The sequence below is a fragment of the Drosophila mauritiana genome, chromosome 2R, assembly GCF_004382145.1.
Source record: "Drosophila mauritiana strain mau12 chromosome 2R, ASM438214v1, whole genome shotgun sequence".
NCBI lineage: Eukaryota > Metazoa > Arthropoda > Insecta > Diptera > Drosophilidae > Drosophila > Drosophila mauritiana.
The window spans coordinates 338,091-360,944 of record NC_046668.1 but is presented as its reverse complement, the minus strand read 5'-3'; the positions used below and the strand labels follow the sequence as shown (position 1 = coordinate 360,944).

At 41.2% G+C, this 22,854-nt stretch overlaps 1 protein-coding gene across 2 annotated transcripts in view; it reads left to right on the top strand.

Annotated features, from left to right (window-relative positions):
- LOC117137774 overlaps positions 1–22,854 on the top strand; it is a 148,719-nt gene that overhangs the window by 123,390 nt on the left and 2,475 nt on the right. The gene's annotated exons all lie outside the window — the stretch shown is intronic.

Sequence of the window (22,854 nt, the reverse complement as noted above, 5' to 3'; positions counted from 1 at the left end):
CGGTTGTGCCCAGTTATGAAGAAGCTGTTAGAGAAATTTGTAGCATTGATCACTTAGAGGATGAGCAAATGAACTTCATATGCGGCGAAAACAATAACCAAGCCTTAAACAGTCAGTTAAAGGAGATTATTAAACGCAACTACTTAAGCGTTAATAAGCCTACCGAGCCTTTAGTCAAATGCGAAATAAAACTTTGTTTAGAAACGTCAAAACCATTTAGCTGCGCCCCAAGAAGACTTGCCTACTCAGAAAAAGAAAAATTACAAAAACTATTCGATGACTATTTAAAAGAGGGATTATTCAACCTAGTGAATCAGAATATACTTCACCAAATGTTTTAGTCAAAAAGAAAACAGGAGACATACGGCTATGTATAGACTTTAGAAAACTGAACAAAGTTTTAATTAAAGACAATTATCCGATACCGCTTATCGATGACCTTTTAGACAAGCTAGTCAACAAAAAAGTTTTTTCGAAGCTTGATTTAAAAAACGGTTATTTTCATGAATTCGTTAATAAGGAATCATTTAAATACACCTCATTTGTTACACCGTTAGGGCAATTCGAATTTCTCAGAATGCCAATGGGCCTAAAAACTGCATCGGCGGTGTTCCAAAGGTTTGTAAACAAAATTTTCGAGGATCTTATAAGGGATAACAAAGTAATTGTATACATGGACGACATCATGATTGCTAGCAAGAACTCGGAGGAGCATTTAGAAACCTTAAAGGAAGTGTTTATCAGATTAGCTCAAAATAAATTGGAATTACGAATGGATAAATGTGAGTTCCTTCAGACAAATATTAAATATTTAGGATTTATTATAAATGGTGAAGGCATTAGGGCTGATGACAAAAGAATAGATGCCATACAGCATTTTCCCGTTCCAGACAAAATACATGCCGTTCAAAGTTTTCTGGGCTTATGTTCATACTTCCGTAGATTTATAAAAGATTTTTCAACATTAGCGAAACCTTTATATGACCTTTTGAGAAAAGATGAAAAATTTAAATTTGGAGAAAAGGAAATGAGCTGTTTCTCAACTCTTAAGGAAAAGCTGGTGCAGGCACCGGTCTTAGCAATTTATAATTTCAAAGACGAAATAGAACTGCACTGTGATGCAAGCGCTCTTGGTTTCGGTGCGGTGTTATGTCAAAAAAAGAGGATGGAAAATTACACCCAATATTTTATTTTTCAAAGCGAACAACAGTCGCTGAGGCTTAACAAGATTGAACTTAATCCGCGAATAGCTATATGGGCGTTAGAGCTCCAGAACTACGATTATGAGCTCATACATAGAGAGGGTAAAAGGATGCAGCATGTTGATGCTCTTAGTAGATGCACGAATATTTTGATAGTGGAATCAAATACGTTTGAAGACAATTTAGTAAAAAAATGAACATAAGTTTTTCGAAATGAGAAACGGAATAATTTATAGAAAATGTAACGACGGCAGACTTTTATTTTATGTTCCCACAGACATGGAAGATCATATTCTATATAAATATCACAATGAGATCGGACACATAGGTAGAGACAAAATGTTAGATGTTATTTCTAAATCTTATTGGTTTCCCAATGCCAAAGACAAATGTTTGAGCCATATAGAAAATTGTTTAAAATGTGTTGCGTTCTCCCCTAAGACAGGCAAGGAAGGATTTCTGCACTGCATTCCGAAGGGCAGCAAACCGTTTGAACTAATACATATCGATCATTACGGCCCAGTCGACTCAGGCAGATCCAAAAAACATATTTTTGTTGTCATCGATGGTTTTACGAAGTTCGTACGTTTATACGCCACAAAGACCACTAATACAAAGGAAGTCATTACAGCCCTGAAGGACTATTTTAGAGCATACAGCAAGCCTAAATGCATCATTTCAGATAGGGGAAGTTGTTTTACATCCAAGGAATTTGATGACTTTATGTTAGAGTTCGATGTTAAGCATATGAAGATTGCGACTGGTTCACCCCAGGCAAACGGACAGGTTGAAAGAGTCAATAGAAGCCTAGGTCCAATGATAGCGAAACTGGTACAACCAGAGAAAGGCATATATTGGGACACAGTAATAGATAAAGTTGAGCACGTCTTAAATAATACACAGCACCGCAGCATCAAAAAAACTCAAAGCAGAGTTCTTTTTGGTTTAGAGCAAAGAGGAAAAATAGTAGACGAATTAAAAGAAAAACTAGAGGAATTAGAAAATACTGAAGAAGATAGGGATTTGGTAAAAATTAGAAATGAAGTTGAAAATAATCAAAAAAAAGGCTCAAGCGTATAATAAAACACATTATGACAAGACCGCCAGACAGCCATCAGAATACAAAAAAGGAGATTATATGATGGTTAAAAATTTCGATAGTACAGCAGGCATCTCTAGAAAATTGATTTCAAAGTGTAAAGGCCCATATGTGATATCTAAAGTATTAAGAAACGACAGATTCTTGTTAAAAGACGTATAAGGTTTTCAGATATCTCGTAACCCATACCAAGGTGTCTGGAGCATCTGGAGCAAATATTAAGCATTGGATAGGCAACAAGAAAAATAAACGAAGACACAATTAAACAATAATAATAATATAATAACAGATTAATATAGTATGTACATATGTATAAATAAGGTAAAAGAATTCATCATACAACTATGCAATCAATGTAAACCATGATCAGGGGATCAGCTAGTCAGGACGGCCGAGTTGTGGTACGATGAACACTCATAAGGCCCACTGTACCATGTAGTAGCATAGTCTTAGGTATGAAGCCCATAGTGGCAGAGTGAGTGGCATACGATCATATCCCCGTTAGGAATAAGAATATTATTGTTATCTCGCTCTTACTTATAAGCTAGCATTAAGAGATAAGAATGTATACCTAGCTCACTCACAAACGCATACACACTTCAGAGAGCATAAGAAAAGAGGAATACGCGAGACGCGGCATTCGGTGGCGTGTGCTTAAAGGGAAAAGTCGAATAAAGGCATTGTGAAATTATTTAAAGGATTGAGTACATATATTCATTTTTCGGCGTCCACAAAATAATAAGTACATACTAAAGGAAACAAGTAAATATGGCAATACAAACTAGAGTAACTCAAAAGAATCTAAAGCGAGGTTTTTCTTAGTTGCGAGATCAGAAAAAGAAGGTTTAAGTTGATATTCGAGACCGTTACAATTAAAGAGTTAAAGTTACTAGCGGCTAAATATATTTAAGGGAAGGAACAAAGCATTCATTTAAATCTTCCATAATTTTTAGAGTTCTCTCTATAATCTTGTTCCATGAATTATTATTTTTTTGGGTTTTATCGTTATAAGAATCCTTAACGAGAAGAAAAATTAATTTTGTTTGAGAGTGAGCCGCGAGTAAATTCGGTTAGATTTTCTCCTTTCTTTTTTTTCCCCTTCCACTCCATTAGTATGAATTGATTATTAGCAGTGTGTATAAAATATATGATACTTGGCACGCCATAAAAAAAATGATGACCTCCAGTAAAATTTTATCGGTGTACTACCGAATATTTCCAATAAGAAAGTAAACTTTTATAAATGAAACTCAATCAACTTTTCACTCCTCGGCGAAAGATCGATCTCCCGGCGCAGATGAGCTGAAACGAAAGAGTGGCATTTTCCGCAACCTCTTCGAGAAGGTATAATTTTGGATCACACGACTGCGAACAAACTCTCATGAGTTCTTACTCGAAAATTCAAAGGGGCACTCTCAGAAAATGAACTCTTCTAAAGAAATGACTAGCTTAGGTTAGCTTACCTACTATATAAAAATTTTAAGTACGAACTGGAATTCAATTCAAATGCAAGAAAAATTACAAAACGGCATGACTGAGTCTCCTACTCGAGTACATATTCTTATAGCTTATTGTCAAACTTAAATTACATAAAAAAAAAATGTAACTTCTTTCTCTCTCTACGTTCAAGAGGAGCGGACTGAAGCTGTTCCAGCACATCATCCATGCGTGGCACTGGGATGCAGTCCTTAAGTACCATACTATTTAATTGACGAAAGTCAACGCAGATTCTGTCCGTGCCATTCTTCTTCTTGACAACGACGGGTCGACTTGCAAAGATAAAAATTTCTTATTAACTTAATTTTTTTTATTTATATTCATGGATTTCTATTAAATTAAGAGATTATAAAAATACTCGTTGAGTAATATGTTTCGGCTTCGTGTGTCGCACACTACACATTTTATGGCGGACGCCAACCGCTCTGAAGGCAATGAGCTTCCCGAAGTTATCAAGTAACTCATGCTCAAGCGGTAAAGGCCCGGCATTGTTGCCTTGTGGCCTTTCCATGCCTCGATTGGATTTCTTTCCCATGCAGCTTGGGGCAAGCTAAAATATTATTTAAGCTCCTTGCTCTCCTTGTTCTCATCGAACAAGTCTTTTGCAATGGAGGTGTTATGGCAGCTCATGAAGTCCCCCAAATCCTGAGAACTGTCGACATCAGATATCTGTAAAAGTTTAAATAATTAGTATGTGTCCTGTCCGACCACTGCGCTATAAACGTCCTAGTAAACACGCCATTCCTCAGGAAAACCCAGCCCAGGAGGCTCACTGGGAAGCATACCGACGCCGCCAAGTTCGCGTTCTGGATGCTCTCCATCCTCAATCCGAACCCTCTCCTCAATACACCAAGGGACATTGACGAAGCCATCGGACATCTCACTAGAGAAATACAAAAACCTGCGGAATTCGCAAGCCCACCGCCCCCAACTACCGCGAGAACACCTAGCAGAGATCTCCACCTCTGGTCCCCGGAAATTGCGGAACTAGTGGCTGAAAAGAGGCGTCTCAGGGGAGTCTGGTTCTTGTCGCGCATTCCAAGAGGTAAAGCAAATCTCCATGCCTGGATCGCATAGATGCAGCAGCTTTAAAAATGCTACCACTTCGCTGCACACAAATGTTGGCCAGCATTTACAACGGCTGCTTCCATTTAGGGTACTTCCCGAAGGAATGGAAAAGAGCAGAGGTTATTGTCCTCCTTAAGCCTGGTAAGCCTGAAGCCAACCTAGCCTCCTATCGTCCAATCAGCCTACTGGCATTCCTCTCCAAAATACTCGAAATAGTATTTCTGCGCAGAGTACTAGACGAGCCCGTATTGATCCCCGATCACCAGTTTGGCTTCAGACGCTGCCATGGAACACCGGAGCAGTGCCACCGGCTAGTCGAACGCATCCTCTAGGCATTCGAGCAGAAGAAGTATTATTGCACTGTAATGCTCGATGTGAAGCAGGCATTTGACCGAGTTTGGCATCCTGAACTCATCCACAAACTAAAATCCTGCCTCCCAAGTCCCCATTTTACCCTCCTTAAATCCTACACTGAGGAAAGAGCTTTCCAAGTCAGATGTGGAAGTGCAATAAGCCTACCCAGACTGATCAGAGCTGGAGTTCCGCAAGGCAGCGTACTCGGACCAATCCTCTACACCCTTTACACCGCAGACCTTCCTATTATCTCCTCCAGGAACCTAACGATAGCCACATATGCAGACGACACTGCTTTCCTCGCCTTATCATCCAACCCACGAGAAGCCTCCGAAATCATACATAGCTCAGCAGATGGAATATCGTAGTGAACGCGGAAAAGTCAACACAAACAACATTCTCTCTATGAAGAGGAGACTTCCCACCGGTCACGTTGAACGGAACCAACATTCCCAACGTGCCCGCACCCAAGTAGGCTCACCAGGCTCACATGGCGTCCCCACTTACTCAGCAAACGCATACAGGCCGATGCGTGACTGAGGCAGAGGCAATGGCTCATTGGAAGAAGGTCCAAGCTAAGGCAAAACATCAAAATCCTGGTGTACAAGGCAATTCTCAAGCCCATCTGGACCTACGGAATTCAGCTGGGCACGGCAAGCCACTCGAATCGCCAGATAATAAAGCGGTTCCAGAACAGGTGCTTGAGAATCGCCTGTAATGCACATCCCTACCACGAGAACATTGCAATACATGGAGAACTTGGAATCCCATCAGTCTCAGAAGAAATCTCCAGGTTCAGCGAGAGATACCTTAAAAGGCTTGGGAACCAACCCAACCACCTCGCCGTAAACTTATTGTACAACAGCCAAACCGGCAGACGACTAAAGAGGAGACATCCCCTTGACCTACCACAACATTAGCAAATAAAAATTAAGCGAGTCTACTTCTCGCTCTGCTACTGCGGCTCTCGTAGCCACACAGCTCACCTAATCAATATGATAACCATTCCTATGGTTCTAGGAGATCGGCTCCCAAAATGAAGGCAAGAGTGAACAGCTCTGTTTCACGTTATAATTTTATTAAAGTCAAATTAAGTTCGATGATTTACAAGTTAATTTAATTGTAATAGCTCGCGGCAGTTCTCCAGTTGGAGTGTTCGGGTGTTAGTCCAAGACTGTCTTCTGCAGTCTTCGCCAGGTCTCACCAGAGCTCCGGCTCCAGTGTTTAAACGCCTCGTCAACAGGCGACTTGGGACGAGGGGCGACCCCGCATAGCTGCTGGGCCAGCGGCCGAAATATGAGCTATGCTGTGTCGGCGGTCGCTTGCGCAACATCCGGCGACTGCGCTGCTCATAACAACAATGTGTCATTTGCAGGCGCAGCAGTTTTGCAGCGGGCGCGATCGGCAACAAAGTGTCTCTTGCGGACGCAGCACATAGTGGCCGGCGTGGCTGTTGAATGTGTCGTGAAATTGGTGGGCAAGGCGGGGGGCGAAGTCAGCGTTTCTTGGGGTATGTGAGAGACCACTGTGTGGTGTAGAGTGGTCTAACGGGGGAAGCGTATATAAAAGCAGCGGGGCGGGGAAAGAGGGAAGATATTCAGAGAGGGTTCATAACTCCTCCCCCTTCAAGATCTGCGTCCCGCAGATTATTGAGCTTTAGGTGCCCTGCCGGCGCCTCGCGTGTCAGGATCCGAGGCACAGTTTGCCACGACAGGAATACCCTTGGTTGATGTCAGCTTCCTCCATATGATGTAGAGGAGCGCCCCAACAATCAGGACTACCAATGCCTCCAGTAGGAAGGAAAAAGAGACCTTCTCGGACACCCCCGAGAGTCTCCTCAAGTTCTCCATGTTGAAGTCATTGACGTAGTGAAGTGAAGGCGCGTACCCGGTGGCGGTGACCGTAGTCAGTATCGCAGGCATGACCATGAAGTGACTTGATGAGTAACTTGTATAGGTTCTTCCAGCCACACTAATCGTCTCGTTAGCGAACTGTACTATGTAGGTCCCATTTAAGTTATGAGTGTTGGGTCCGGCCTCAAGTGTCCCGTTAAAGTTAGAAAGAAACATCATCCCGTCCTCAACCAGTTCCACGCGAGCTTCGTTATTCCTGAGGAACTCGCATCTAGCCTGACCACCCTTCAGCAGTTTGGGGACACAACTGTTTTCGTTCATCTTCAGGAGACTTTTTTCCGGGCAAACAGTCGTGTTGCCTATGGAGAGGCAGTCGTTCACCACAGCATATGTTTCCTCGGTGCTAACGGCGACCTTGTCATGCCTCAGCATAACTTGCTTTCCCTCGAGCGTGGCAGGGAGGAGAAGAAGCAAGCGGTATTCCTTGGGGGCGACCTTGGGCATGGCCAAGATATACAGCAACGTCGTTCCATTAGTCAGTACCGACGGGCGTGAGAACTCCAATGCCTCCACGGCATTTTGGTAAGGCAAATTCCTAACCTCAGTCAGAATAGCCTGCACTTCTTCGTGATCCAACAGGCGAGAGTTGACGATCCCTGACTTGGCTAGTTGGCACGCCTGTGTCAGCTGGCCGACCTGACTATTGATAATTAAGGCCTTATGCGATAAGGTCGTAGCCGTGTGAACATCCCCGTCGATTGCGTTAACCCTAGCGGCAACTTCGTTCAGCTGCCTCAGGGAGTCGTGTGAGGCATCGAACAATCCAGCGTTTATCCGTACCTGCTGGTTGGCCGATTTCACGATGCTTTCCTGGGCGTGAAGAATGGCGTTCCAGTCCGACGCATCAGGTGATCCCGCAATCCACTTCCACGCAGACCCAATCCAGTCCAGTGATCGACGTCCGCGCCGAGTGCCCGTCAGTCTAGATAAGCCCTCTTGCGATTCCTCCAGATAATGTGCCACCAACGCCGCAATCCTGGGATCCGTCAGTTGCACAGCCTCACGCCGAGCTTCCTGGACCATCGACTCGAATTTTCTCAAGTCGATGACGTGCGGTCATCAACGGTGCCCTCTTGTAGCGGGACGAGCGGAGCCTCGTACTTGAAGACGTCTGCAGCCCCCACCATATGGGTGACAATGATACTTGCAATATTGGTTGAAAAAGTTATCTTATGAGTAACATTATTTTTGCGGTGTTGCTTATATTACCTTAGAGATAAGGGATTTAATAATTAAATGTTATTGAATTATTTTTGAGCAAAGGGTGTCAATTGGTAAAGTATTTTGAAATGTAAAAAGTGTATTCTGTAATGGAAGCGCGTGAAACATACACAACGATCCAGTGTCATTTTAATTACGCAGGTCTGATTTATGCAATATCTTGCCTTTCTTGGTTTTTACCGTTACCCTTCTATCCTCGGCAATTTCTTCAGCCTTAAAGCGCTGCTTCTCTTTTGTTTTAATTTGCTTATTGGCAACAAAGATCTTATCGCCCACGTTATATGATAAAGGTTCCTTTCTAGTTTTGTTGTGAGCCGCGTTCGCGAGCTCCTGGCGGTATTCTATCATACCCCTAACGTCTTCGAGAGCCTTAGTTCTGAAATTAGTTAACCCCTGGTAATTTATTCTAGCCGAGCGGTCGAAAAATAGATCAGCTGGCTTATTATTGGTTATTGAGTAGATAGAATTATTGTACCTATCCACCGCAATGGCGACCAGTTCATTAAATTTGAAGTCAGGGTGTTCGCTCTTCAAACACCGGTAAATCTCGAGGAAGGTGGAATGAAACTTCTCGATTTGACCATTGACCTCGCTTTTCTGGGTCGGTGTATTGTACAAACCGATACCCAAGGTACGTAAATAATTTAAGACCGTCGGGCACAGAAGACCTCTTTCATTGTCTGAGACTAGTACCCTTGGGACGGTGAAGTAATGTAGTGCTTCAACAAGTTTTTCCCGGAGATGAATAGAGGATTTTGATTCGAGAAGGAAAAGCTTGGCAAATTTGGTAAACTTGTCAATACAGCTTAGGTAAATTTTCTTCTCTAAAGTGAAAATGTCAATGTGAAGAATTTCACACGGATATTTCGGGATAGGTGTTGGTTGAAGGAAAGGTCTATTGGGGTGCCTCTCGTACTTGAAGAGTTTGCAACACTCGCACGACGAGAGTTGCCTGCGGATGGTACTAGCCATCTGGGGGAAATAATATTTCTCCAAAAGCTGCAGGCGCACCTCTTTAGCACCCCTATGAGCCCTGCGATGTTCTAGCTCAATGGCTTCGCAGATCTCTTCAGGGTCCGACAAATCTACCACCAGCCTCTGCGTTATGCGAATTTTCAACGCAGCAAAATTCGCCAAGCAAAGGCGTTGGAAGGATGGTAGGTAAGTTTCGGGTATTTTAACCCCGTTGATCACTGAAGGTTTGAGGTACTTTGCCAGAGTAACAACTAACTCGGACAAAAGGCCAGTGCCGACGGGAATGAGATGACATTCGAAGCCCCTGTGGGGTTGTTGACACAGGTATTCGGAACGCTCGGGGTCAAAGACAAGTTGGTTGCGATAAACGTTGATAGGTACTTCTACGTGAGGTAGCAAATGAGATGCGTCCTCATCCGCACTATGGACGGTGGAACCGCCCTCGGTAGCCGACGCAGTATCCGAACGGCACCAATCAAGGTAGTGGTTTATTGGAACTATACGGGACAAGGCGTCAGCGACGACGTTAGATTTGCCGGGCTTGTAGATGAGTACGCAATTATACTCTTCTATTCTAGCCTTCCAACGTTTAAGTTTGGCATTGAAGTTTCTGCTCCCTAGCGCAAAGGTCAAAGGTTGATGGTCGGTATAAGCCTTAACCGATGCAGCGCCATACAAGTAAGACCTGAGGTTGTCCAATGCCCACACTATAGCAAGCATTTCTTTTTCTATAGTGGCATAGTTTTCCTCAGTTTTCGACAGGGTGCGCGAGATGTAAGCTATAGGACGATCTTTTCCCTCAGTGTCCTGGGACAATACGGCTCCAAGAGCGTAGTTGGACGCGTCTGTGGTCAAATGGAATGGCTTACCGAAGTCTGGGAAGGCTAGCACTTCTGAAGAAGACAAAATCGTTTTAAGGCCATCGAAAGCCTGCAAAGCCGCGTCGTCAAGCTCAACCGGGACCTTCTTAGATTGGTTCGCTTTAACTCGAGCGGATTCTCCGCGAGTTAAATTAGTCAAGGGTTTAGCAACTTTAGCATAATCGCGAATAAACTTCCTATAGTACGATGTCATGCCGAGGAAACTCTTCAGTTCCTTGATATTCTTAGGAGGCTTCATTTTGGTTATAGCCTCCACTTTCTTCTTGTCCGCTCTTATACCGTCATGACTGACGATATAACCGAGGAACTCGACCTGAGTCGATAAGAATTGGGTCTTAGACAGATTGACTTGGAGTCGGGCCTTATTTAGGCTTTCAAAGACCAAGCGAAGGTTCTTCCAATGGCTATCATAGTCGTTACTAAAGACGATAATATCGTCGATGTACACGTAACAAATTTTCCCGATGTGTTCCCTAAGAACATCGTCGATCATTCGTTGGAAGATAGCCGGGGCGTTTTTTAAGCCGAAGGGAAGACGGAGAAATTCATACTTCCCGTTCAGGGTAGAGAATGCCGTTTTCACGGTATCGGAGGGTTTCATGTGAATTTGATGAAACCCTGAGGTAAGATCCAGTGTTGTAAAATATCTGGCTCCGCCAAGGCTAGCTAATGTGGAGTTTATATCCGGGATTGGATATGTATCAGAAATTGTAACCGCATTTAGACGTTTGAAGTCAATGACCAAACGCCATTGTTTCTCACCATCTGATTTCGCTTTCTTCGGCACTATCCACACCGGAGAGTTGTAAGGGCTCCTCGACGGGCGTATGATACCCTCGCTAAGGAGTTCCCCAATTTGTCTATCCACCTCAGATCTCATGTTAGCCGGGTACGGATAACTCTTGGTATAAATTGGGTCTGAAGTGTTCGTTCGTATTTCTGCCCTTACATTGGTGTCGACGGCCTCGCCCGGCGACAAAGGGTCGAAAAGGTGCGAGTACTCGTCAATCAGTGCCTTTAAGATCCTTCTTGCTTCTTCTGGGTGTGTTGAGTCCAACAAAGTGTTGACATTAAGGGACCTTTTAGCAAGGAGGGGAATCTTTATCCCGGGGGATATAACTAAACAATTATTCTTTCTGTCTACTAATGCTTTCAGGTCTTTGAGCGTGTCGTCCCCTATGATACCATCGAAGGTATCTAAACCCGGGAGGACAAAAAAAGTGAGGGTCGAGTCATTTCCTAGTTTTTCGAAAAATTTTCCGGCTACGCGGCGTGTTATTCTAACAGAACCTGTGGCCGATTGAACGCAAAAGGGAGTAGGGAGGACAGTCGATCCGGCGGCGATTTTGGGGCTGATGAAGTTTTTGTTAGCGCCGGTATCGATCAAGAATTGTAATTTAGCCCCATCTTTCCCCTCGTATTCTAAGTAAGGGACGCTCGAGAGGCCTCGGTCATAAAATTCGGACCCTCAGCCCCCATTTCAGGGTCGTCCCTTTCCTCCATGATATCTCGAGGGGCCATGACGGCATTTTCGGCACCGATTTGGTTATAGTAAGGGTCGGTAGAGGGATCTTCGCCATGTTCGGCAGGCATTGTCGAATGATCAAGCACGGGCTCCATATGATAAAGCTTGGTCGCCCTTTGGAACGGATTCTGATATTCATACGACGCTCTGTTCATCCCAGAACCCTCGCTCTGGGGGACCCTGTAATCAGAACGGTGGGACTGACCCGACCTGTTCGACTCCATTTTAATGGCCGGTCTTGGGCCTTGGAAGCGATTACTATTTTGCGAGCCTCCATATCCTGAACCTATGGAAGGTCTAACATTTCCCTGATAGGAAGATAGGAAGAAGAAGTATAGCGAGGGCCACTCGGCGGTCGATAGAACCGGGTATTTGGAGTAAAATTTGGTGGGGAGGAGCGGGCGAATGAGCCTTCTCTCGGACCAACTGCCTGCAGTTCCTTACAGAAGAAGTAAGCTTCCTGCAAATCTTTCGGTCTACGCATGACCAATAGCCTAGAGGCGTCGTTACCGACTCCTCGAATGAAGACATCAAGGGCCTGTTGTCGAGAATGTTCGGACAAGGCTCTGACTCCTTCTATCGAGTGTCCTTCGGCTTTCAATCCGTTGAGGATAAGAGAGAGATGTTTCGTCACCTCCGAGTAATATTCCTCCAAGGGTTTGTTTCCTTGGTTCAGCTGGCTAAGCTGATACTCTAACGTTCGCACATCGCGTTTGTCCGCGTATTGCATTGCTAAAACTCTTTTGATTTCTGGCCAGTCGTCATCCCGAACCCCATAAGAGTCGAGAACTTCTTCAGCTTCGCCTCTTATCTTTTGCCTAAGGTGACATACTATAGCACAGAACAATGGTCTCCCTTTGATAACCTCGTAATCGTCCAAGATCGCTTGCGCACGATTAACCCACGAGACGTATCTCTCGGGCTGACCCTCAAACGTTTGAAGTTCTATGACGCAGTCGGGAAGCGTAGAGACTTCCTTCAGTTCAAATTCGTTACGTGCACGGGCCAAGGGCACCGGAGGAGTGACTACCGGGTTACGAGCTTCGTTTTCAGCTTCGAAAGTGTTCATTCGATTGTTCATTTTTTTCATATCGTCCTTAAGCCCGGTCATTTGGGCAAGGAGCGCATTAAGTGTTTCCTTAATTTCTTCCATTTCTTAACAAGAACGCAATTAGCAAACTAAACGACAGGAATGTATTGAGTCGGATAGGGTATAACGGATAACCAAGATTATTTTTTTCCTTTTTATATTTCCTATCAAAGGCACAGAGATACTTAAGTGTAGTTTCGCTGACCCTTGACAATTTGTGATGGTCCTCGTGTGAGTGTGTTGAGAAAAAATGTGTGCGTCGTGTCTTTTCTAGTATCTAAAGGGAGAAAAAGAGATTTTTTTAATTTTTTTGTTATAGGCAATGGTTCATGGTATGGTTTTTGGTATTTTTTATGTTAGCATTTGTATTCGTATTTTTTCTTAGTATTGTATTACGGCAGTGACAGACGAGTGAAGCCTAGCACTGGGCACGGTGGTCCGTATTTTCCCTTTTTGGCCTTGGCCTACTAAGGTACGGTTGCCACACAATCTACTGGGCAGCTTTTTCGGGTGCCTCCACACCGCTGAGCCTATCCAGCAGTTTACCACACGCTTTAATCACAATTCACAGTTTATTTTATTATTGGCGAAGTTATTCTTCTTGTTTCATTCAAGTATCAGTTTGACGCTATGAACTTTGCACTAGCGAATGGGCTACAGGGGCTGTAGACAAATCGCCGCAGTGGGTTGTTACATAGGTCATTTTTTAATATTTGAAGTAGACACTTTGCGCCCGCGTTAAATATGCCCCGCTCCTGGACGGAGACGGCGTTAACGCTGCGGCGGGTAGTCTTTTGTTTTGTTACATACGACTTTTTGCGCCCGTGCAGAATGTTTCTCCCGTTACAGGTTGTAGCGGCATTCTCACCGCGGCGGGTGGTCGTTTTCTTACTTTCATAGTTCCACTATCACATCACTGCCATTCGTCACTTGTCGTTATCTTGTTTTACCACATTTCGTGGTTCACTTCTTCCTTTTTTTGTTCTTTTTTTTTTTCATTTTTATAATTTTTATTGTGTTAAGTTGGTAACCATTGCCGGTAGTCAGAATTCTGACTGTTCGGGCGCCAGTTAAGCGAGTCTACTTCTCGCTCTGCTACTGCGGCTCTCGTAGCCACACAGCTCACCTAATCAATATGATAATCATTCCTATGGTTCTAGGCGATCGGCTCCCAAAATGAAGGCAAGAGTGAACAGCTCTGTTTCACGTTATAATTTTATTAAAGTCAAATTAAGTTCGATGATTTACAAGTTAATTTAATTGTAATAGCTCGCGGCAGTTCTCCAGTTGGAGTGTTCGGGTGTTAGTTCAAGACTGTCTTCTGCAGTCTTCGCCAGGTCTCACCAGAGCTCCGGCTCCAGTGTTTAAACGCCTCGTCAACAGGCGACTTGGGACGAGGGGCGACCCCGCATAGCTGCTGGGCCACCGGCCGAAATATGAGATATGCTGTGTCGGCGGTCGCTTGCGCACATCCGGCGACTGCGCTGCTCATAACAACAATGTGTCATTTGCAGGCGCAGCAGTTTTGCAGCGGGCGCGATCGGCAACAAAGTGTCTCTTGCGGACGCAGCACATAGTGGCCGGCGTGGCTGTTGAATGTGTCGTGAAATTGGTGGGCAAGGCGGGGGGCGAAGTCAGCGTTTCTTGGGGTATGTGAGAGACCACTGTGTGGTGTAGAGTGGTCTAACGGGGGAAGCGTATATAAAAGCAGCGGGGCGGGGAATGAGGGAAGATATTCAGAGAGGGTTCATAACTTAAATTTAAAACCCGCCTCAAATACATGTAGTATACCGTAAGTTAAGTCACCCGCCTCAAATATGATACATATAGTATCCCTTAAGTTAAGTCACCTGCCAACCCATTTAATTATTGTCCTCTCGGACAGATCTTAAATAAATAAGCCCACGCTACAACAAAAAAAAAAAGACAACCACACCAATATCAAAATCACCAATCAACACAAAACTCAAGTTCCTATGTACCCAGTCAACCAATAAAGCGATTAAGACCAGCTGTTAGTGGACAGACTGGGATGATTACTGACGAATCATTGTACAAAGAGGATGCCTTCTATCAGCAGTGTGTCCCATATGACTATTTTTACTATTTTACTATAAGTTACGACAAATATTATCCAGAATATCAGCATCAAACTGATAACAACCAAAATTCAAAAACAACACAACAGCCACATCAGATTAATACAGACGAGACAAGCAATGACAACCAAGAACCCAATGTTGCACCAATATATAACAATTAAATACAAAGAAAATAATTTGAAATGTCTTATTGATACAGGATCAACAGTTAAAATGACATCCAATTTGACTTACCAATCCAGAATTCTAATATTCTTATTCATACCAGCAACGGGCCTCTCATTGTCAACAAAAGTATAACTGTACTCTCAAAGATTTTGTTCCCAACAGCAAATGAATTGTTACTTCACCCTTTTTCCGAGAATTACGATCTCTTATTAGGAAGAAAAATTTTAGCAGAAGCAAAAACAACAATAAGTTACCACGATCAAGTTGAAATTTACTAATCAAACCAAACGGTATGTCACCTTTATGGTACTGTATGTCATGGTATTGCTGCAGGAGTGCACATAATCTTGTTTTTCTTCGTTATTTAAGTGTTCCAAATGTTCCTTGTGTACCTGGACGACATAATTGTATTCTCGATATCCCTTGATGAGCACCTACAATCGCTCAGACTAGTTCTCGAAAAACTAGCAAAGGCCAACCTTAAATTACTGCTTGACAAGTGTGAGTTTCTCAAACATGAAACCACTTTTTTACGACACGTTCTAACACCAGACTGAATAAAACCAAACCCTGAAAAACCCTGAAGCCATTCAGAAATATCCAATTCCCAATAAACCAAAAGAAATAAAAGCTTTTCTTGGACTGACAGGATTGTTGGGTCATGCAGCCGCATGATATTCTTTAATATTATAAGTCAAATTAATCAGTGGTAGCAGTAGCGATGCCCATAGTGCAAACCGCTGCTCTCGCACGCACTTATCTGTACGGCGCTCATTCCTTGTTTGTTGTTGTTAGCCACCTACGTTAAGCTTGGGCGCTGCATTTCGGCTGTCTGCCCGCCAGTTGCCAATTCGTCGTGTTTCGGAAAAGACCAAACTTACGCATTCAATTATCGCTATCGTAAAGGCATAACTATTCGCAAAATAAAAACTGTCGTTATAAAAGCAAACTTTCTTCGGTTTTTTATTATTCGCAACAGCTATTGAAAAAGCTCAATAGCTAAACAAGGATACTACCGTAAATTCATTCCGAACCCATAACTAAATGTTTTAAAAAGAACATGAAAATTGATACTACCAACCCAGATGATGACTCAACATTTAAATTAAAATCTCAAATATCAGACCACCCAATTCTTAAGGTACCCGACTTTGCAAAGAAATTTATTTTAGCCACAGACGCAAGTGATGTCGCTTTGGGAGTAGTACTCTCACAAGAGGGACACCCACTTTGATTGACCATTTTATTATATATATTAATAATTAATACATTAAGTATAGACCTTATTCACTTACGAAAAACTTATACACCCTGGAATACAGAAAATTACAAAGCTTTTCGGTGAAACGTACTACTTCCCCAGTAGGGGAAGATAATAGCTGAATGCAATTTAGCAAAGATAGAGCACCGTACAACAGATATGCCAATGAAAACTACACCCAGACCAGAAAATTGCCGCGAAAAATTCATGATAGACATTTACTCATCTGAAGGCAAACATTGCTTAAGTTGCATGGATATTTATTCGAAATTTCCCAAATTAGAAGAAATAAAAACAATGGACTGGTTGGAATGCAAAAATGAACTAATGCGTATATTAATCAAGCTGGGCAAGCCAAAAATACTAAAAGCAGACAGAGATGGCGCGTTTTCCAGTTTGGCCCTAAAATGATGGCTGGAGAGTAAGGAAATCGAATTGCAGCTTGTCACAAGAAATACCGGTGTTTCGGACAAAGAAAGGCTACATAAAACAATTAATGAAATTAATGATTGAAATTCGCATAATCAAAACATCCGACGACGACGAAATCAAACTAAGCAAAATAGAATCAGTACAATCATAAGACCAAACACGATACAATACAATACACAATTTCACAGGTGCCTGGAACTTGACCAATTATTAATCATATCCCGCATACCCATTAACTTTTCATTAATAAACACAATCATAATAATCCCTTACCCTTACTCTAACGTCTCTAAGCTAGAATACACAGAAAAAGAAAATAAAGTTTACCATAAGGAAAATAAAGAAGTAAAAAATGAGTGTGTCACCAATATCATTAAACATTTAAAACCAATTTGTAATTTTGAGTCAGTTCACACAGATAAAATAATAAAATACATACATACAAACACAATTATAACCTGGACACCATTTACCATAACAATAATTAAAACTGTAAAACACAACGACATTGATGAAATGATTCTAAAATTAGAATTAGGAAAAAATCAAAACTTACCAAAACAAATAGAAATGGAAGAAGCTCCATTACCACGTACTATGTATATCCATCACTCCCAACCCAATATGCTTCTTCTTAAGGGAAGGGTAGTGACGTATTTGCAATTTCATTTATTCCATGAACAATAAAGCACTTAATTGGTTCCCGTACTGTATGCCATCTGCTCAGTATGCGTGTTGATAAACAAATTCTTTGGCAACGGCACTTAGCCATTCATATATACAAATCACAAAGCCTAACCTAAGCAGTTTTGCCTGCTCTCTCTGAAGCTTCTCCTCAACTTAACAATCCAAAAGCAATGCTCTCCCAAAACACACTAACATATTTCTTAAGCATAGAGTCTTCTCCTCAATTTCACTTACATTTAATTTTTAATCTCAAGCTGAGCATCAAAAAATAAAGAACAGAAATCGGTCTCGATACTTTAATCGTATTTTTATATGGAAAAAACTTTGATTTCAGCGTTAGACTAAGTTTGTATACGAAACGGTTCATTTGATAGATTCAAGGCAATTTGTTGTAGCCTTTTATCTGTAAGTATATATGGTAGACATTTTTTAGTTCAAAGTGACCACATACCTTTAACACACCTATATTCAATGAGAAATCCAAGTTTGAACTTATACTTAGAAGAATATGAATTTACGGTAGAATACCTTAAGGGGAAAGATAATCATATCTATAGACGAGTTAAAAAATGTAAACCGAATAGTACTAAAACTAACTACCAGATTTCAAAGTAGACTAAAGCAGGGGATAAATATGAAAAAATACAATTGCCAAAGCAATCAATAAAAGCTTTAAGCCCAACATATTTAAAGTCATTAAAATCGACGAAGTACGAAATATGTAAAAAATATGATATGTTTTTTCAAACATGGAAAGAAAAACATTGCAACTTATAAAATTAGTGATTTGACACTAATGGAAATCTCGATTTAGATCAGTTTTTCCAAAGGCTTGAAATGCAGGCCGGTATACACAAAATCACCCAAGTTAAAATAGCACCTTGGGAAAATATCTTTTAAAATATTTCAATACATACTTTCAAAGATATGGGCAATAAAACGTATTGAGAGTAGCCCTACTCAACCCGGTGACCAAAATTTAAAAAAAATAAGCTATATAAGATACAAGGACATACTGGCATTGCAAAAACCTTTGTCAAGGTCCAAAGATATTATTATTGGAAAAATATGTCTCAGTACATAAAAAAATGTACATCATGCCAAAAATCAAAAATAATTAAACATACCAAAGCACCAAAGACGATAACCGAAACACCAGAAAAGGCATTTGATAGGGTATTAGTAGATATTGGTAGTAAGAATTGGCCCACTACCAAAATCGGAAAATGTACAAATACTTAAAAAAATATATATATACGATCCTATCTATCGGTTGACAAAACTGATTGGGATATTTGGCTTCTATACTTCGTCTACTGCTTCAACACGACCCTTTCTATGGAAGATAATTATTGTCAATACGAATTAGTATTTGACTTTACCCAAACATTTTTTAATATTGATGACTAAGCTAAAGAAAGTAAATTCAGATTAGAAGAATTATATAACAGAGCAAGGAAAATGATTGAAGATCATACAATAACAAATTAGAAAAATTATTACTTAAACCCCAAAAATATAGAAATAGCAATAGGAGATAAAGTTTTATTAAGATATGAAGTAGGTAATGAATTAGATGCTACAAATACAAATACAAATACACCCTATCAGGTAGAATCTATTTTTTCTGTTCCATAATGTTCAGCTGGGTGGCGAAGTCTGCCCACAGACTTTTATAGTTAACAAATTTATTTGCAAGAGGATCGTACGGGAAACTTTGGTCGTGATTTTTGCTTGGCCCCTTGCCAATAAATTCCGATATTTTTCCAACTTCGTACTTGTTAAACCATCAAAGGAATGTTCGCTCTGCAGATCTGGATGATCCGTAAATTGTGCTAACCCTGTTGATTCTCTTTGTTCCGGAGATGATCGTAGCTAACTAAGGAAACATCTTTATTGTAGCCGTCGACTTGTTGACGATGATGAAGGGATGATTATGAATTTTTGCCGCATCCTTATGTCTTTAGCAATTACACTAGTGGTCATAAGTATTTGGACAAGAAATATATTCAATATATTTGTTTGTAACTCATTGTTTACTTAAAGCAAAATTGTTTAAAAATTTTAGTAAATAGGTAGGCAATCGTAGTTAAATTAGGTAACATAAACATATGGATAACTTTATTGTTGATTTAACAAAAATTACTTTTTTACAAATTAGCACTGGCATAAGTATTTGGACAAATTATTTAAGTGTTATAAATTGAAAAAAAAAAATGTCAACTAAAAAATTATGAGAAATTAATAAAAAATATCCCTTAGCGTCTATCACCTTTTGCAAACGTTTTGGTACAGACTGTACCAAGCTGTGGATATAATCTATTAAGATATCCTTCCATAAGGTTTGAATTTCCAAAATCGTTTCTTCGCAACTTCTAGATAAGCTTGCACGCCTTTTTCTTTTTAAATATGACCAGAGGTTTTCTATTATGCTGAGGTATGGACTTTGAGGTGGCCAATCCAATGTGTTTACGCCAACATCTTTCAGAAACTTCGTAATCACTTTGGCCTTATGACAGGGAGCATTATCCTGCTGGAGTATGAAGGACTCTCCAATCAATTTATCACCAGAGGGGAATGCATGATTATTAAGGACATCTAAATATTTTCTTTGATTCATGGTTCCATCAACAGGAACCAAATCTCCAAAGCCAGTGAAGGCTACGCATCCCCAAAACATAACAGACCCTCCTAAATGATGTACTCTCTGACACACTGGTGCCAATTTTTTCCGATATTGTTTCGGTAATCTTTGCCAAGCTCTAAGGCACACAAACCGCACAAAACTGCAACGCCCACATTTTTGAATATTTGAAATGGTGGAGTAAAACGCGAGGCGATTTAGTTAAAGTTTAATAACTGTTTTATTTGACATAAGCATGACACCGTTGTGAGTCGTTTGGAAGTTAACACAATAAGAAGGAAGTTTCCAGAAAAACAAAAAGAACTTATTCAGATCAGTGTGACCAACTTTCAGTATATAGTTGTTGCCAAATTAACATACATAATATTTTAGTATTTCAATACTCCTTCTCAACAACATATTCAGAAACAATTCATTTCAGTTAAGTGCTTGTTTTTCTGTAGGTTTTTTGTTAAAATATCTGATAACATGTCGTTTGTACATATATATTTTACATCAATTTCCTTTTTGGAATAAAGTTCCATAACATAGTGGTACTTTATGTCGATATGCTTACTTCTATTATGTAATACTGGATTCTTAGCTAAACATAAAGCACTCTGATTATCGCAAAAAATTTAAATTGAGTGATCTATCAAAAAACCCATTTCCTTCAGAAACTTTTTTATAAATACTGCTTCTCTTGCTGTAACGGACAATGCAACATATTCGGCCTCCGTGCTGGATAATGCCACCAGACTTTGCTTCTTGGACTCCCAGGATATTGGACCAGCTGCGTTTATGAAGACATATCCACTGTAGGATTTACGATCCGATGTGTCATTTGTCCAATCCGCGTCGACGTAGCCATGAATCGGTTTACCTGTTGCGTGATACTGAAGCTTTAAGTTTGAGGTGCCCTTCAAATACCTTAGTATACGCTTGGCAGCGACTTCATGCTCCTTATGTGGGTTCACATTTCTTTGAGCCAGTTTTGCAACTGAATGCATTATATCTGGCCTGCTTGTAATTGCCAAATACATTAGTGATCCTATAAGTGACTGGTAGTCCTTTTTTTTTAATAAGCTTGCAATCAGTACACTTAACTTGGAAATTTGCCCCCAAAGGCGTTGCTACCGATTTGCAATCTAACATGCCCAGGTGTGTAGCATACTCTCGATATATGTCTTGTGACCTATGGATATGGCTCCAGTTTCACCTTCTCGCTCAACTCCGATGCCCAAGAAATTATTAAGCTGTCCGCTATCTACTACTTTAAACTCTTTGGCAATTGACTCTTTTATACCAATCAAATTATCTTGACATGAGCTTGCAATAAGAAGATCGTCAACATATACTGCAATTATATTAATATTGTCCTTCTCATTGCGTGTGTACATACACGGCTCGCTGGCACAGGGAACAAAATGCCGTTTTTGTAAGACTTCGTTGAGCTTGGCGTTCCACTCTCTACCGCTCTGTTTTAGTCCGTAAAGTGACTTCTTTAGTCTCAAAACTTTTCAATAATGTTTATTATCAAATCCATCGGGTTTCTTCATAGACTTTTTCGCTCAATTCGCTATTTAAGTAAGCTGTCGATACATCCATCTGATGTAGAAATAAGTTATGCTCAACAGCCAGAGATATAATAAGTCTCACCGACAAATATCTGACAACTGGTGAAAACGTTTCAAAAAAGTCGATACCATATTGTTGTGCACATCCTTTAGCCACCAACCTCTATTTAAATCGCATCACATTGCCATCAACTCCAATTTCGTCAATAAGTGCCGTCTCGTTCTCGCTGTTTCCATTCTTTGGATACCCTATAGTTTCCTCTAGAAAAACGACGTCTCTACTTTCGATTACCTGGCTCGATCCAATGCGCATTAATCTGTAGGCCTTCGCTGTTGTTGAATACCCTATCATCATGCATTCAATGCCTTTTGGCTTGAACTTTCCTGCATGTTTCTTATTCAATGCAATCGCTTTGCATCCAAAGATTTTTAAATGCGATATCGAAGGCTTTTTACCTGTCCACAGTTCGAATGGAGTTTGGCTCTTCAACGACCTTGTCTCCGATCTGTTGCGTAGATATGCTGCAGTCCTAACTGCCTCTCCCCACAGGGACTCATTCACTACTGAATATATAATCATGCTCCTTGCCATTTCCACAGGCGTCCGGTTAGCGTGCTCAGCAACCCCGTTTTGCTGCGGAGTGTACGGTACTGTCAATTGCCGCTTGATACCGTTTTAAGATAGGAACTTCTGAAACTCGTGGCTTATGTATTCGCGACCGTTATCGCTGCGAATTGCTTTAAGTTTTTCACCGGTCTGTTTTTCTGCAAACGCGACAAAGTTCTTAAACGTGGGAAGCAATTCATCACGGGTCTTCAAAAAATATACGAATAGTCATCAATAAATGTTACGAAATATCTTGCTCCACCGGCAGATACTTTGTTCATTGGCCCGCAAATGTCCGAATGCACTAGCCCTAGCACTTTGTCCGCACGATTTTCTGCCATGTTTGGGAATGGTTTCACACAGATTTTACCTTTAGCACGGGTTTCACATGCAATTCGGTCTATGTCCACAACATTTTTGATTGACTTTAAGCCATTGACCATATTGTCACTTTCTTTTTTAGGCTCGCCATGTTCAAATGACCATAACGATAATGCCACTTCCACAATTCATCATTTGCACACAAGTACATGCACCGATTGTTCGAAGTATCAACCACAAAAAGATTTCCA